Source organism: Xiphophorus hellerii, chromosome 24, assembly GCF_003331165.1.
Source record: "Xiphophorus hellerii strain 12219 chromosome 24, Xiphophorus_hellerii-4.1, whole genome shotgun sequence".
NCBI classification, from domain to species: Eukaryota; Metazoa; Chordata; class Actinopteri; order Cyprinodontiformes; family Poeciliidae; genus Xiphophorus; species Xiphophorus hellerii.
This window is the reverse complement of record NC_045695.1, coordinates 1858372-1875365: the sequence shown is the minus strand read 5'-3', so window position 1 is coordinate 1875365 and position 16994 is coordinate 1858372. Positions and strand designations below refer to the sequence as shown.

Genomic DNA, 16994 nt, shown 5'->3' with positions numbered 1-16994 from the left:
GTCCATAATGGTGAGCCAATATGAGCGATCCACGCCGAGGTAAAGTACAGAGATCAAGCCACAACAGCGCGCGAGAAGCGTCCAACATGCAGAGGCGCCAGCAGTCTGATTGGTGCGCACTTCCTGTTCAATGCATCAACTGTTATAAACTATAAAAACTATAAACCCATCTTTCTTTCAGGGATAATTCTGCCCTGCCAGTAAAATGTTCACCACAGAAGAGACACTTGCAGTCCGGCGTATTAAAAATAAATACATTTAAAAAATATATATTTTTTCCTTTTAATAAAAACAAAAACACACAACGCTTACCCTGGCGGGTGGGTGGCAGGGGAGGGCACGAAAAGCATGGCGGCCGCCATGCTTTCTATTTTACCGGGGGGAAACACTGTATAAAATTTGAATATTTTGACCTGTCAGTCACTTTTTAGCACTTTAACTAACAATGTTCCATCATTCTGAAAAATCCAAGAAATGGATTGCAATGGAGTCTCTGAACTTCACTTCAATGTTTGAGCTACTAAATATTTAGTTTATGTGGGTCTTTTATAACGCATAGGTTTGGAAGGATCAGTATCTTACTGCAGACTTTGAAAGGACTTTTTTTGTAAGAATGGCTCTTTATAAGTGCAGAGGTGACCTGTTAATAAAACCTGTTGGACAGGCTGTGACAGAATTACTTGGTCTGTTTTATGTCATCTACAGATGTATTTATTGTCAACACAAAGCCAGAAACAGACAGTAGAGATGAACAGTCTGGACCCTGCAACTGATGTTCAGTTTTGTATTGTATAAAGTAGACAGAATTTTGCCAATCACATAAACTAACTGAATTGTGATTTAAATCATTTGAAATAACCCTTAAAATGTATAACATTCCATAAATGCTCTATATACACGGAAAGAATGTATTAACTGTAAAAAGAAATCATTGGGGCCTGCCCATAGCAATGCATAAGGAGAGCAGTGACTGACTTGCGAAGCAAAAGTCAGTCACACAAAACAGTCAGTTAGACCCAAAATAGACATAGAATTTAGTCTGCCTCTCTGAGCTGCTCTTTAGAACCACAGTGATGGCAGAACGTCAGAACTACAGACATGGTGGAAGAACTGCTATAAACTCATTGCATCTCTGAATGGTGCTGTTTATGTTATATCTTATATGCATATCATCTAGTGGTGGCAAAAGCAACAAAACGCTAGTATGCTAGTATGCTCTTATTGCACCGCCCAATAAGATTAGCCTGCATTATCTTTTTCTCTCAGGTTAGGGAACTGCCATGCGCAGCAAGGCAGCGCATTAGCCTTTTACCTTAAATAAGCTATTAGCTATTGTTCTTACTTATTAGCCATGTTTAGTATACTGAATGCAGTAAGTAAAGTACAGACAACATGCTAGTGATGACCCACATCCGACTGACAGCATTCACGCTAACATTAGCATTTTTGCTAATTTTAGCTGATACACTTACTTTATCATACTTAATGGTGCAAGTCCATGTTAGTAAACATTCTTGTCATTCTCCTCATATGACTGCAGCTTTCTTTAGCATTGATGCTAATTTTAATTGATGCTAACTCGAGGCCGGCCTCTGACTCAGGGTTGGCCTCTGACTCGGTGTCGGCCACCGAGTTGGGACGGGCCCCTGGCTCGGGTCTGGCCTCTGACTTGGTGCCTGCCACTGAGTCGGGACGGGCCCCTGGCTCGGGACCGGCCCCCGGCTCGGGACGGGCCCTTGACTCGGGACCGGCCTCCGACTCGGGACCGGCCTCCGAGTCGGGACCGGCCTCCGAGTCAGGACTGACCTCTGAGTCGGGACTGTCTGGAACAATCGCATGTACAAAGGCAAGTGTGGAAGTGGAATCCTCATAAAGGTGGGTCCTTGTAATTCTGTTTTGAAAAGTCACAAACCAGACAATCCTAAAAGAGAAGACGACACCAATGAAGACCCGACACATGGTTTCAGTATCATGGGCCCAACATGAGAAGCCCATGTGGGCTGACCACATTCAACCCACATGACGTTATCATGGGCTGACTGTACATGGGTTGGACCTGGGCATGGATATGTAGGCCCTAGTAGATTTTTATGTGGGGTAATGGGACAACACTGTGGAACATCTTAATAGACAGTGTGGTTGCTCTGTCACTTTCAAACTCTTCACTACATATCAAAAGCAAAAGCTGCAAGGGCAAGATTCTATCCATCCATCCATCCATTTTCTGTTCACCCTTGTCCCGAATGGGGTCAGGAGGGTTGCTGGTGCCTATCTCCAGCTACGTTCCGGGCGAGAGGCGGGGTACACCCTGGACAGGTCACCAGTCTGTCGCAGGGCAACACAGAGACAGACAGGACAAACAACCATGCACACACACACTCACACCTAGGGAGAATTTAGAGAAACCAATTGACCTGACAGTCATGTTTTTGGACTGTGGGAGAAAGCCGGAGTACCCGGAGAGAACCCACGCATGTACAGGGAGAACATGCAGAGAACATGCAAACTCCATGCAGAAAGACCCCGGCCGGGAATCGAACCCAGGACCTTCTTGCTGCAAGGCAACAGTGCTACCAACTGCGCCACTGTGAAGCCTCGGCAAGATTCTAAAAACTTGGAAAAAAATTACCCAAGATATCAGATTGATGGCTGTAGCGGCCTCTTGGAGTGAACAGCCAGACGCAGGGAGTTCCAAACAGGTGCAGTTTATTATTGACCTTTCTTGTCAGACACCGTGAAAACTGCAGCATAAACAAAGGATACATGATGTATAAATAAACATAAATGTTCACAAAACACAATTGCGCACATTCCTACCTCGTTCTGCTTTCCAAGAGCGCTATTTTACAGATTTTCTTTACTTTTTCTTCAGGCTCTAACGCTCACTCGGCGTGGTTAGCAAAACAGGAAGTGCCTAACACAAAATACGCGAAGAAGAAATCTACCGCTCTTTAAAATAAATTCACAAATCAACCACTAAGTGTCACTGTGGTACCAATGAACAAAAAGAAGAATTTCACCATTTAGTAGCTATTTACAATGGCCTTTGCCAAGGCAATTGTTAGTCAACTGGCCTGTATTGGAGTTGATATAAGGTAAATTGTAGAAGCAATTGCATAAGCTTTTCTTTCCATAAAAGGAAAAGCTCTCCTTGGATGGTGACCTCGTCTTGGAGGTCACCAAGGTGTATTGCAGGGGTACCCAAAGTCAGTCCTCAAGGGCCGGCCTCCTGCATGTTTTAGTTCTCTCCCTGGTTTAACGCACCTGGATCAAATGATGGCTTGTTAAAAGGTCTAAGAAGAACATTGACATGCTGAAAAGGTTGTTGGTACCACCAGGGAGAGAACTAAAACATGCAGGATGCTGACCCTCGAGGACCGACTTTGGGGACCCCTGGTGTATTGTATTTGAACCTAAAACATGCTCGCTATATGATCTCTGTGTCTGGCTCATTTACTGACATGACACTAGGCTTCCAGAGGACCAGGATATTGCCATTAAAAATAATGCTTCAATGTGTTATTTTTTAAACCAGTTCAGTATTGTTCTAGCTAGCCTAACATTTTTTCTTTTTATTGTTTTACACTAGAACAGTCCAGCCCAGTCCAGTCTTCTAACACTTTTGTGACATCATCTGTTTTAACTGACAAATTGATGATTAACTGACAAATTACATAATTTTCTGGACATCCCCTTAAAAAAAACAGCAAATAAGAAAACGATGCCAACAAGAAGCACCGTTGGTAAACAATAATCTGAACAAAAAGCGCCCAAAGAGAAGAAAGACCCGCAGCAGGCTAACAATACAGCTAGCTAGAGAAGAAAAGCTAACGAAGCTAATGAAATGGTAGCCGAAGTCCTGCGTGAGCTAAAGGAGTTGTGGAAAGAAAATTAGAGTGTGTTTGCTGAGACAAAGGCTGCTCTAACAAAACTGGAAACATCAGTATGAGACCTGAAAGAGCGTAGGGACACCCTAGAGCAACGCATGGAAGGAGCAGAGAGTAGAAACGGTAGAAAGGTACTCAACTTTTTCTACTACTTTTATACGACTTCACAGGCCCTCGCATACAGGTGCTGGTGCGAGGGCTTTCACAGGTCAGGCCCTTGAAGGATCCCTGGCCTTCACAGGCCCTCGCGTCCACGTGGCGGTGCGAGGGCCTTCACAGGCCAGGTCCTTGAAGGATCCCTGGCCTTCACAGGCCCTCGCGTCCACGTGGCGGTGCGAGGGCCTTCACAGGCCAGGTCCTTGAAGGATCCCTGGCCTTCACAGGCCCTCGCGTCCACGTGGCGGTGCGAGGGCCTTCACAGGCCAGGTCCTTGAAGGATCCCTGGCCTTCACAGGCCCTCGCGTCCACGTGGCGGTGCGAGGGCCTTCACAGGCCAGGTCCTTGAAGGATCCCTGGCCTTCACAGGCCCTCGCGTTCACCTGGCGGTGCGAGGGCCTTCACAGGCCAGGTCCTTGAAGGATCCCTGGCCTTCACAGGCCCTCGCGTCCACCTGGCGGTGCGAGGGCCTTCACAGGCCAGGTCCTTGAAGGATCCCTGGCCTTCACAGGGTTTTGCATCCACGTGGTGGAGCGATGGCCTTCACAGGCCTTCATATTACCACGTGGTCGTCTTATTCAAGTACTTCTGAAGGAACAGCCTGCGATGTCATCGATGACATCACGTTTGTTTTGATGACATCAGTGACAGTCAGGGACGGACGTGATGTCATCGATGATATCGCAGGCTGTTACCTCAGAAAAAATATTTTTTATACCTACATTATTTTTTATTATAATTTCTAAGTGCTCTAAAACGTTGTTCACGTCATGAGTGACATGACAGCCATTCTTAAGTGATGTCATGAGCAGCTCCAAGCCATGAATGGCTGCATTATGAGTGTATTTCTTTTAGTGCTTTGCCAATTGAACTAAAACTTCGGAGGCACAGATCATGTTAGTTCAGATGACAAACACTTTCAAACATTTAAAAATGTAAAATTTAAATCCACAAATTAAAACAAAATCCTAACAAGACTTAGAATGTATGTTGGCGTAAGTTTTCACTCACTGAATAAATTATTACAACTTATTAATTAATTCTCCAATGAAAAACAGTTAAAATAGAGATGCACATTCTTATACTAGACTGTTTAACAGCATTCACTTTTCAAGATGTTTTATTGTTAGAAATGACATTGCAACATTCTTGACCTATTTAAGCTTGTGGTTGAATGGCTTCTTAATACTTTTCTGCAGACCCAACTGTTCAATTGCTGTGAGGAAAAACAGATAGGAGAGGCTGCGGCATCCTGAACACGATTCATCCAGATAAAAATCATAATGAGGTTTATAAAATGCCCGCTGTCTTCACATGTCCGAGGTTCGTCTGTTGTCGCATAGCCATTTAGCAAATACTTTAAAAACCACTGATCAGTAATTAGAAAGTAATTAAAATGAAAATTATTATACAAATAATTAAATTGAAAAGAATTAAAATCAGTTAAAAATTCTTAAAATAAGAAAAATTATGAAAGAGTCATTGGCAAAAAAATAAATAAATATCAAATTAAAATTTTTTCAAAAACAATGAAATACATTAGTTAAAATAAGTATTGAAGACTTCCAGTGGTGCCATGCTCTGAGATGGCTGCATTGGGTGGAGGCTCCAGTGAGATTGATGATTAACTGACAAATTGATGATTAACTGACAAATTACATAATTTTTTGGACATCCCCTTAAAAAAAACAGCAAATAAGAAAACGATGCCAACACGAAACACCGTTGGTAAACAATAAACTGAACAAAAAGCGCCCAAAGAGAAGAAAGACCCGCAGCAGACTAACAAAAGAGCTAGCTAGAGAAGAAAATCTAACGAAGCTAATGAAACGGTAGCCGAAGTCCTGCGTGAGCTAAAGGAGTTGTGGAAAGAAAATTTGGGTGTGTTTGCTGAGACAAAGGCTGCTCTAACAAAACTGGAAACATCAGTATGAGACCTGAAAGAGCGTAGGGACACCCTAGAGCAACGCATGGAAGGAGCAGAGAGTAGAAACGGTAGAAAGGTACTCAACTTTTTCTACTACTTTTATACGACTTCACAGGCCCTCGCATACAGGTGCTGGTGCGAGGGCTTTCACAGGTCAGGCCCTTGAAGGATCCCTGGCCTTCACAGGCCCTCGCGTCCACGTGGCGGTGCGAGGGCCTTCACAGGCCAGGTCCTTGAAGGATCCCTGGCCTTCACAGGCCCTCGCGTCCACCTGGCGGTGCGAGGGCCTTCACAGGCCAGGTCCTTGAAGGATCCCTGGCCTTCACAGGCCCTCGCGTCCACGTGGCGGTGCGAGGGCCTTCACAGGCCAGGTCCTTGAAGGATCCCTGGCCTTCACAGGCCCTCGAGTCCACCTGGCGGTGCGAGGGCCTTCACAGGCCAGGTCCTTGAAGGATCCCTGGCCTTCACAGGCCCTCGCGTCCACCTGGCGGTGCGAGGGCCTTCACAGGCCAGGTCCTTGAAGGATCCCTGGCCTTCACAGGCCCTCGCGTCCACCTGGCGGTGCGAGGGCCTTCACAGGCCAGGTCCTTGAAGGATCCCTGGCCTTCACAGGCCCTCGCGTCCACCTGGCGGTGCGAGGGCCTTCACAGGCCAGGTCCTTGAAGGATCCCTGGCCTTCACAGGGTTTTGCATCCACGTGGTGGAGCGATGGCCTTCACAGGCCTTCACATTACCACGTGGTCGTCTTATTCAAGTACTTCTGAAGGAACAGCCTGCGATGTCATCGATGACATCACGTTTGTTTTGATGACATCAGTGACAGTCAGGGACGGACGTGATGTCATCGATGACATCGCAGGCTGTTACCTCAGAAAAAATATTTTTTATACCTACATTATTTTTTATTATAATTTCTAAGTGCTCTAAAACGTTGTTCACGTCATGAGTGACATGACAGCCATTCTTAAGTGATGTCATGAGCAGCTCCAAGCCATGAATGGCTGCATTATGAGTGTATTTCTTTTAGTGCTTTGCCAATTGAACTAAAACTTCGGAGGCACAGATCATGTTAGTTCAGATGACAAACACTTTCAAACATTTAAAAATGTAAAATTTAAATCCACAAATTAAAACAAAATCCTAACAAGACTTAGAATGTATGTTGGCGTAAGTTTTCACTCACTGAATAAATTATTACAACTTATTAATTAATTCTCCAATGAAAAACAGTTAAAATAGAGATGCACATTCTTATACTAGACTGTTTAACAGCATTCACTTTTCAAGATGTTTTATTGTTAGAAATGACATTGCAACATTCTTGACCTATTTAAGCTTGTGGTTGAATGGCTTCTTAATACTTTTCTGCAGACCCAACTGTTCAATTGCTGTGAGGAAAAACAGATAGGAGAGGCTGCGGCATCCTGAACACGATTTATCCAGATAAAAATCATAATGAGGTTTATAAAATGCCCGCTGTCTTCACATGTCCGAGGTTCGTCTGTTATCGCATAGCCATTTAGCAAATACTTTAAAAACCACTGATCAGTAATTAGAAAGTAATTAAAATGAAAATTATTATACAAATAATTAAATTGAAAAGAATTAAAATCAGTTAAAAATTCTTAAAATAAGAAAAATTATGAAAGAGTCATTGGCAAAAAAATAAATAAATATCAAATTAAAATTTTTTCAAAAACAATGAAATACATTAGTTAAAATAAGTATTGAAGACTTCCAGTGGTGCCATGCTCTGAGATGGCTGCATTGGGTGGAGGCTCCAGTGAGATTGATGATTAACTGACAAATTGATGATTAACTGACAAATTACATAATTTTTTGGACATCCCCTTAAAAAAAACAGCAAATAAGAAAACGATGCCAACACGAAACACCGTTGGTAAACAATAAACTGAACAAAAAGCGCCCAAAGAGAAGAAAGACCCGCAGCAGGCTAACAATACAGCTAGCTAGAGAAGAAAAGCTAACGAAGCTAATGAAACGGTAGCCGAAGTCCTGCGTGAGCTAAAGGAGTTGTGGAAAGAAAATTAGAGTGTGTTTGCTGAGACAAAGGCTGCTCTAACAAAACTGGAAACATCAGTATGAGACCTGAAAGAGCGTAGGGACACCCTAGAGCAACGCATGGAAGGAGCAGAGAGTAGAAACGGTAGAAAGGTACTCAACTTTTTCTACTACTTTTATACGACTTCACAGGCCCTCGCATACAGGTGCTGGTGCGAGGGCTTTCACAGGCCAGGTCCTTGAAGGATCCCTGGCCTTCACAGGCCCTCGCGTCCACGTGGCAGTGCGAGGGCCTTCACAGGCCAGGTCCTTGTAGGATTCCTGGCCTTCACAGGCCCTCGCGTCCACGTGGCGGTGCGAGGGCCTTCACAGGCCAGGTCCTTGAAGGATCCCTGGCCTTCACAGGCCCTCGAGTCCACCTGGCGGTGCGAGGGCCTTCACAGGCCAGGTCCTTGAAGGATCCCTGGCCTTCACAGGCCCTCGCGTCCACCTGGCGGTGCGAGGGCCTTCACAGGCCAGGTCCTTGAAGGATCCCTGGCCTTCACAGGCCCTCGCGTCCACCTGGCGGTGCGAGGGCCTTCACAGGCCAGGTCCTTGAAGGATCCCTGGCCTTCACAGGCCCTCGCGTCCACCTGGCGGTGCGAGGGCCTTCACAGGCCAGGTCCTTGAAGGATCCCTGGCCTTCACAGGGTTTTGCATCCACGTGGTGGAGCGATGGCCTTCACATTACCACGTGGTCGTCTTATTCAAGTACTTCTGAAGGAACAGCCTGCGATGTCATCGATGACATCACGTTTGTTTTGATGACATCAGTGACAGTCAGGGACGGACGTGATGTCATCGATGACATCGCAGGCTGTTACCTCAGAAAAAATATTTTTTATACCTACATTATTTTTTATTATAATTTCTAAGTGCTCTAAAACGTTGTTCACGTCATGAGTGACATGACAGCCATTCTTAAGTGATGTCATGAGCAGCTCCAAGCCATGAATGGCTGCATTATGAGTGTATTTCTTTTAGTGCTTTGCCAATTGAACTAAAACTTCGGAGGCACAGATCATGTTAGTTCAGATGACAAACACTTTCAAACATTTAAAAATGTAAAATTTAAATCCACAAATTAAAACAAAATCCTAACAAGACTTAGAATGTATGTTGGCGTAAGTTTTCACTCACTGAATAAATTATTACAACTTATTAATTAATTCTCCAATGAAAAACAGTTAAAATAGAGATGCACATTCTTATACTAGACTGTTTAACAGCATTCACTTTTCAAGATGTTTTATTGTTAGAAATGACATTGCAACATTCTTGACCTATTTAAGCTTGTGGTTGAATGGCTTCGTAATACTTTTCTGCAGACCCAACTGTTCAATTGCTGTGAGGAAAAACAGATAGGAGAGGCTGCGGCATCCTGAACACGATTCATCCAGATAAAAATCATAATGGGGTTTATAAAATGCCCGCTGTCTTCACATGTCCGAGGTTCGTCTGTTGTCGCATAGCCATTTAGCAAATACTTTAAAAACCACTGATCAGTAATTAGAAAGTAATTAAAATGAAAATTATTATACAAATAATTAAATTGAAAAGAATTAAAATCAGTTAAAAATTCTTAAAATAAGAAAAATTATGAAAGAGTCATTGGCAAAAAAATAAATAAATATCAAATTAAAATTTTTTCAAAAACAATGAAATACATTAGTTAAAATAAGTATTGAAGACTTCCAGTGGTGCCATGCTCTGAGATGGCTGCATTGGGTGGAGGCTCCAGTGAGATTGATGATTAACTGACAAATTGATGATTAACTGACAAATTACATAATTTTTTGGACATCCCCTTAAAAAAAACAGCAAATGAGAAAACGATGCCCACACGAAACACCGTTGGTAAACAATAAACTGAACAAAAAGCGCCCAAAGAGAAGAAAGACCCGCAGCAGGCTAACAATACAGCTAGCTAGAGAAGAAAAGCTAACGAAGCTAATGAAACGGTAGCCGAAGTCCTGCGTGAGCTAAAGGAGTTGTGGAAAGAAAATTAGAGTGTGTTTGCTGAGACAAAGGCTGCTCTAACAAAACTGGAAACATCAGTATGAGACCTGAAAGAGCGTAGGGACACCCTAGAGCAACGCATGGAAGGAGCAGAGAGTAGAAACGGTAGAAAGGTACTCAACTTTTTCTACTACTTTTATACGACTTCACAGGCCCTCGCATACAGGTGCTGGTGCGAGGGCTTTCACAGGCCAGGTCCTTGAAGGATCCCTGGCCTTCACAGGCCCTCGCGTCCACGTGGCAGTGCGAGGGCCTTCACAGGCCAGGTCCTTGTAGGATTCCTGGCCTTCACAGGCCCTCGCGTCCACGTGGCGGTGCGAGGGCCTTCACAGGCCAGGTCCTTGAAGGATCCCTGGCCTTCACAGGCCCTCGAGTCCACCTGGCGGTGCGAGGGCCTTCACAGGCCAGGTCCTTGAAGGATCCCTGGCCTTCACAGGCCCTCGCGTCCACCTGGCGGTGCGAGGGCCTTCACAGGCCAGGTCCTTGAAGGATCCCTGGCCTTCACAGGGTTTTGCATCCACGTGGTGGAGCGATGGCCTTCACAGGCCTTCACATTACCACGTGGTCGTCTTATTCAAGTACTTCTGAAGGAACAGCCTGCGATGTCATCGATGACATCACGTTTGTTTTGATGACATCAGTGACAGTCAGGGACGGACGTGATGTCATCGATGACATCGCAGGCTGTTACCTCAGAAAAAATATTTTTTATACCTACATTATTTTTTATTATAATTTCTAAGTGCTCTAAAACGTTGTTCACGTCATGAGTGACATGACAGCCATTCTTAAGTGATGTCATGAGCAGCTCCAAGCCATGAATGGCTGCATTATGAGTGTATTTCTTTTAGTGCTTTGCCAATTGAACTAAAACTTCGGAGGCACAGATCATGTTAGTTCAGATGACAAACACTTTCAAACATTTAAAAATGTAAAATTTAAATCCACAAATTAAAACAAAATCCTAACAAGACTTAGAATGTATGTTGGCGTAAGTTTTCACTCACTGAATAAATTATTACAACTTATTAATTAATTCTCCAATGAAAAACAGTTAAAATAGAGATGCACATTCTTATACTAGACTGTTTAACAGCATTCACTTTTCAAGATGTTTTATTGTTAGAAATGACATTGCAACATTCTTGACCTATTTAAGCTTGTGGTTGAATGGCTTCTTAATACTTTTCTGCAGACCCAACTGTTCAATTGCTGTGAGGAAAAACAGATAGGAGAGGCTGCGGCATCCTGAACACGATTTATCCAGATAAAAATCATAATGAGGTTTATAAAATGCCCGCTGTCTTCACATGTCCGAGGTTCGTCTGTTATCGCATAGCCATTTAGCAAATACTTTAAAAACCACTGATCAGTAATTAGAAAGTAATTAAAATGAAAATTATTATACAAATAATTAAATTGAAAAGAATTAAAATCAGTTAAAAATTCTTAAAATAAGAAAAATTATGAAACAGTCATTGGCAAAAAAATAAATAAATATCAAATTAAAATTTTTTCAAAAACAATGAAATACATTAGTTAAAATAAGTATTGAAGACTTCCAGTGGTGCCATGCTCTGAGATGGCTGCATTGGGTGGAGGCTCCAGTGAGATTGATGATTAACTGACAAATTGATGATTAACTGACAAATTACATAATTTTTTGGACATCCCCTTAAAAAAAACAGCAAATGAGAAAACGATGCCAACACGAAACACCGTTGGTAAACAATAAACTGAACAAAAAGCGCCCAAAGAGAAGAAAGACCCGCAGCAGGCTAACAATACAGCTAGCTAGAGAAGAAAAGCTAACGAAGCTAATGAAACGGTAGCCGAAGTCCTGCGTGAGCTAAAGGAGTTGTGGAAAGAAAATTAGAGTGTGTTTGCTGAGACAAAGGCTGCTCTAACAAAACTGGAAACATCAGTATGAGACCTGAAAGAGCGTAGGGACACCCTAGAGCAACGCATGGAAGGAGCAGAGAGTAGAAACGGTAGAAAGGTACTCAACTTTTTCTACTACTTTTATACGACTTCACAGGCCCTCGCATACAGGTGCTGGTGCGAGGGCTTTCACAGGCCAGGTCCTTGAAGGATCCCTGGCCTTCACAGGCCCTCGCGTCCACGTGGCGGTGCGAGGGCCTTCACAGGCCAGGTCCTTGAAGGATCCCTGGCCTTCACAGGCCCTCGCGTCCACGTGGCGGTGCGAGGGCCTTCACAGGCCAGGTCCTTGAAGGATCCCTGGCCTTCACAGGCCCTCGCGTCCACCTGGCGGTGCGAGGGCCTTCACAGGCCAGGTCCTTGAAGGATCCCTGGCCTTCACAGGCCCTCGCGTCCACCTGGCGGTGCGAGGGCCTTCACAGGCCAGGTCCTTGAAGGATCCCTGGCCTTCACAGGGTTTTGCATCCACGTGGTGGAGCGATGGCCTTCACAGGCCTTCACATTACCACGTGGTCGTCTTATTCAAGTACTTCTGAAGGAACAGCCTGCGATGTCATCGATGACATCACGTTTGTTTTGATGACATCAGTGACAGTCAGGGACGGACGTGATGTCATCGATGACATCGCAGGCTGTTACCTCAGAAAAAATATTTTTTATACCTACATTATTTTTTATTATAATTTCTAAGTGCTCTAAAACGTTGTTCACGTCATGAGTGACATGACAGCCATTCTTAAGTGATGTCATGAGCAGCTCCAAGCCATGAATGGCTGCATTATGAGTGTATTTCTTTTAGTGCTTTGCCAATTGAACTAAAACTTCGGAGGCACAGATCATGTTAGTTCAGATGACAAACACTTTCAAACATTTAAAAATGTAAAATTTAAATCCACAAATTAAAACAAAATCCTAACAAGACTTAGAATGTATGTTGGCGTAAGTTTTCACTCACTGAATAAATTATTACAACTTATTAATTAATTCTCCAATGAAAAACAGTTAAAATAGAGATGCACATTCTTATACTAGACTGTTTAACAGCATTCACTTTTCAAGATGTTTTATTGTTAGAAATGACATTGCAACATTCTTGACCTATTTAAGCTTGTGGATGAATGGCTTCTTAATACTTTTCTGCAGACCCAACTGTTCAATTGCTGTGAGGAAAAACAGATAGGAGAGGCTGCGGCATCCTGAACACGATTCATCCAGATAAAAATCATAATGAGGTTTATAAAATGCCCGCTGTCTTCACATGTCCGAGGTTCGTCTGTTGTCGCATAGCCATTTAGCAAATACTTTAAAAACCACTGATCAGTAATTAGAAAGTAATTAAAATGAAAATTATTATACAAATAATTAAATTGAAAAGAATTAAAATCAGTTAAAAATTCTTAAAATAAGAAAAATTATGAAAGAGTCATTGGCAAAAAAATAAATAAATATCAAATTAAAATTTTTTCAAAAACAATGAAATACATTAGTTAAAATAAGTATTGAAGACTTCCAGTGGTGCCATGCTCTGAGATGGCTGCATTGGGTGGAGGCTCCAGTGAGATTGATGATTAACTGACAAATTGATGATTAACTGACAAATTACATAATTTTTTGGACATCCCCTTAAAAAAAACAGCAAATGAGAAAACGATGCCAACACGAAACACCGTTGGTAAACAATAAACTGAACAAAAAGCGCCCAAAGAGAAGAAAGACCCGCAGCAGGCTAACAATACAGCTAGCTAGAGAAGAAAAGCTAACGAAGCTAATGAAACGGTAGCCGAAGTCCTGCGTGAGCTAAAGGAGTTGTGGAAAGAAAATTAGAGTGTGTTTTCTGAGACAAAGGCTGCTCTAACAAAACTGGAAACATCAGTATGAGACCTGAAAGATCGTAGGGACACCCTAGAGCAACGCATGGAAGGAGCAGAGAGTAGAAACGGTAGAAAGGTACTCAACTTTTTCTACTACTTTTATACGACTTCACAGGCCCTCGCATACAGGTGCTGGTGCGAGGGCTTTCACAGGCCAGGTCCTTGAAGGATCCCTGGCCTTCACAGGCCCTCGCGTCCACGTGGCAGTGCGAGGGCCTTCACAGGCCAGGTCCTTGTAGGATTCCTGGCCTTCACAGGCCCTCGCGTCCACGTGGCGGTGCGAGGGCCTTCACAGGCCAGGTCCTTGAAGGATCCCTGGCCTTCACAGGCCCTCGAGTCCACCTGGCGGTGCGAGGGCCTTCACAGGCCAGGTCCTTGAAGGATCCCTGGCCTTCACAGGCCCTCGCGTCCACCTGGCGGTGCGAGGGCCTTCACAGGCCAGGTCCTTGAAGGATCCCTGGCCTTCACAGGCCCTCGCGTCCACCTGGCGGTGCGAGGGCCTTCACAGGCCAGGTCCTTGAAGGATCCCTGGCCTTCACAGGCCCTCGCGTCCACCTGGCGGTGCGAGGGCCTTCACAGGCCAGGTCCTTGAAGGATCCCTGGCCTTCACAGGGTTTTGCATCCACGTGGTGGAGCGATGGCCTTCACATTACCACGTGGTCGTCTTATTCAAGTACTTCTGAAGGAACAGCCTGCGATGTCATCGATGACATCACGTTTGTTTTGATGACATCAGTGACAGTCAGGGACGGACGTGATGTCATCGATGACATCGCAGGCTGTTACCTCAGAAAAAATATTTTTTATACCTACATTATTTTTTATTATAATTTCTAAGTGCTCTAAAACGTTGTTCACGTCATGAGTGACATGACAGCCATTCTTAAGTGATGTCATGAGCAGCTCCAAGCCATGAATGGCTGCATTATGAGTGTATTTCTTTTAGTGCTTTGCCAATTGAACTAAAACTTCGGAGGCACAGATCATGTTAGTTCAGATGACAAACACTTTCAAACATTTAAAAATGTAAAATTTAAATCCACAAATTAAAACAAAATCCTAACAAGACTTAGAATGTATGTTGGCGTAAGTTTTCACTCACTGAATAAATTATTACAACTTATTAATTAATTCTCCAATGAAAAACAGTTAAAATAGAGATGCACATTCTTATACTAGACTGTTTAACAGCATTCACTTTTCAAGATGTTTTATTGTTAGAAATGACATTGCAACATTCTTGACCTATTTAAGCTTGTGGATGAATGGCTTCTTAATACTTTTCTGCAGACCCAACTGTTCAATTGCTGTGAGGAAAAACAGATAGGAGAGGCTGCGGCATCCTGAACACGATTCATCCAGATAAAAATCATAATGAGGTTTATAAAATGCCCGCTGTCTTCACATGTCCGAGGTTCGTCTGTTGTCGCATAGCCATTTAGCAAATACTTTAAAAACCACTGATCAGTAATTAGAAAGTAATTAAAATGAAAATTATTATACAAATAATTAAATTGAAAAGAATTAAAATCAGTTAAAAATTCTTAAAATAAGAAAAATTATGAAAGAGTCATTGGCAAAAAAATAAATAAATATCAAATTAAAATTTTTTCAAAAACAATGAAATACATTAGTTAAAATAAGTATTGAAGACTTCCAGTGGTGCCATGCTCTGAGATGGCTGCATTGGGTGGAGGCTCCAGTGAGATTGATGATTAACTGACAAATTGATGATTAACTGACAAATTACATAATTTTTTGGACATCCCCTTAAAAAAAACAGCAAATGAGAAAACGATGCCAACACGAAACACCGTTGGTAAACAATAAACTGAACAAAAAGCGCCCAAAGAGAAGAAAGACCCGCAGCAGGCTAACAATACAGCTAGCTAGAGAAGAAAAGCTAACGAAGCTAATGAAACGGTAGCCGAAGTCCTGCGTGAGCTAAAGGAGTTGTGGAAAGAAAATTAGAGTGTGTTTTCTGAGACAAAGGCTGCTCTAACAAAACTGGAAACATCAGTATGAGACCTGAAAGATCGTAGGGACACCCTAGAGCAACGCATGGAAGGAGCAGAGAGTAGAAACGGTAGAAAGGTACTCAACTTTTTCTACTACTTTTATACGACTTCACAGGCCCTCGCATACAGGTGCTGGTGCGAGGGCTTTCACAGGCCAGGTCCTTGAAGGATCCCTGGCCTTCACAGGCCCTCGCGTCCACGTGGCAGTGCGAGGGCCTTCACAGGCCAGGTCCTTGTAGGATTCCTGGCCTTCACAGGCCCTCGCGTCCACGTGGCGGTGCGAGGGCCTTCACAGGCCAGGTCCTTGAAGGATCCCTGGCCTTCACAGGCCCTCGAGTCCACCTGGCGGTGCGAGGGCCTTCACAGGCCAGGTCCTTGAAGGATCCCTGGCCTTCACAGGCCCTCGCGTCCACCTGGCGGTGCGAGGGCCTTCACAGGCCAGGTCCTTGAAGGATCCCTGGCCTTCACAGGCCCTCGCGTCCACCTGGCGGTGCGAGGGCCTTCACAGGCCAGGTCCTTGAAGGATCCCTGGCCTTCACAGGCCCTCGCGTCCACCTGGCGGTGCGAGGGCCTTCACAGGCCAGGTCCTTGAAGGATCCCTGGCCTTCACAGGGTTTTGCATCCACGTGGTGGAGCGATGGCCTTCACAGGCCTTCACATTACCACGTGGTCGTCTTATTCAAGTACTTCTGAAGGAACAGCCTGCGATGTCATCGATGACATCACGTTTGTTTTGATGACATCGATGACATCGCAGGCTGTTACCTCAGAAAAAATATTTTTTATACCTACATTATTTTTTATTATAATTTCTAAGTGCTCTAAAACGTTGTTCACGTCATGAGTGACATGACAGCCATTCTTAAGTGATGTCATGAGCAGCTCCAAGCCATGAATGGCTGCATTATGAGTGTATTTCTTTTAGTGCTTTGCCAATTGAACTAAAACTTCGGAGGCACAGATCATGTTAGTTCAGATGACAAACACTTTCAAACATTTAAAAATGTAAAATTTAAATCCACAAATTAAAACAAAATCCTAACAAGACTTAGAATGTATGTTGGCGTAAGTTTTCACTCACTGAATAAATTATTACAACTTATTAATTAATTCTCCA

The 16994-nt window shown here is 43.6% G+C and overlaps 1 long non-coding RNA gene across 1 annotated transcript; it reads right to left on the bottom strand.

The window, feature by feature from the left end:
* Window positions 1-2692: 2692 nt before the first annotated feature.
* Window positions 2693-3035, bottom strand: LOC116715502 (uncharacterized). The gene is made up of 2 exons (XR_004338184.1): window positions 2818-3035; window positions 2693-2741 (listed from the first exon to the last, which is right to left on the bottom strand). It is a non-coding gene; the product is annotated as an uncharacterized LOC116715502 (long non-coding RNA).
* Window positions 3036-16994: the final 13959 nt, after the last annotated feature.